This window comes from Dipodomys ordii, unplaced genomic scaffold, assembly GCF_000151885.1.
Source record: "Dipodomys ordii isolate 6190 unplaced genomic scaffold, Dord_2.0 Scaffold633, whole genome shotgun sequence".
Taxonomy (NCBI): domain Eukaryota; kingdom Metazoa; phylum Chordata; class Mammalia; order Rodentia; family Heteromyidae; genus Dipodomys; species Dipodomys ordii.
This window is the reverse complement of record NW_012267849.1, coordinates 10,012-11,041: the sequence shown is the minus strand read 5'-3', so window position 1 is coordinate 11,041 and position 1,030 is coordinate 10,012. Positions and strand designations below refer to the sequence as shown.

Here is a 1,030-nt window from a genome sequence, read left to right as displayed (position 1 = left end):
CCCTGCGGACTCGTGTTGCCCACGGGCCCCAGACTCACCCGCCCAGGTCCCGGTCAGCGCCAGCACCCACGACAGCAGCCGCAGGACGGATCCGGACGCCATGAGCCCAGCCCCAGAATCCGGGGAGACTCTGAGTGCCGGTAGCTCCGCGGGGGACTTTAGAACCCGGAACCCCAGTGACACTGATTGGCTTCTCTAGAACCCGACAGCCAATAGCAGCGAGAGCTGGTAACGTGTCACCAGTGTCCTGGCAGAAGCGGCCAACACAGGTTGGAGAAGAAGTGAAACTGGGGAGACCGGGAATCCCCAGTGCTGAGCTTCCCCACCCAGAGCAGCTCTGGCTCTGAGATGATGACATCTAGGTCCGTGCACCTGGGGTTTCGTCCTAGTCTCTGTCCCCCCGCACCAGCACTCTGTCCCAGCTACTTCTGGCTTTCGCCTGAGGGTCAAATCAGAGATTCTGAGAGAGTTTGCTTCTATGATCTCTGCACACATTCATCTTGACCCCAAAGGTATTTGTATCATATGGGTTCTGTCTCTATTCACTGTTAGGACTGGGAATGTGCTTAGTAGTAGAGTTCTTGCCTCACATGTTTGAAACTGAGGATCCATTCCTCAGCACCACATATATAAGAATGCCAGAAGTCGTGCTGTGGCTCAAGTGGTAGAATGCTAACTACCTTGAGCAAAAGAAGCTTGGGACATTGCCCAGGACCTGAATTCAAGGCCCAGACTGGGCAAAAAATAATAATAATAAGTTCTAGATATGAAACAGTCTTTAAACCTAATGGCTCATGTCCTGTATCCTAGCTACTTGGGAATCAAAGATATGAGGATAGAGGTTCAAAGCCAGCCAGGACAGGAAAGTCCCTGAGACTCATATCTCCAATTAACTACCAGAAACTCAGAAGTAGTGCTGGGTTCTAACTACTGGAGTACCAGCTTTGAGTATAAAAGCTCAGGGAGAGCATCCAGGTCTGAGCTCAATCCCCCTTGACCAAAACAACAAGATGCCTTCATTCCCAGCCTT

At 51.6% G+C, this 1,030-nt stretch overlaps 1 pseudogene; it reads right to left on the bottom strand.

The window, feature by feature from the left end:
• Nucleotides 1-38: 38 nt before the first annotated feature.
• LOC106001884 overlaps nt 39-1,030 on the bottom strand; it is a 4,144-nt pseudogene continuing 3,152 nt past the window's right edge.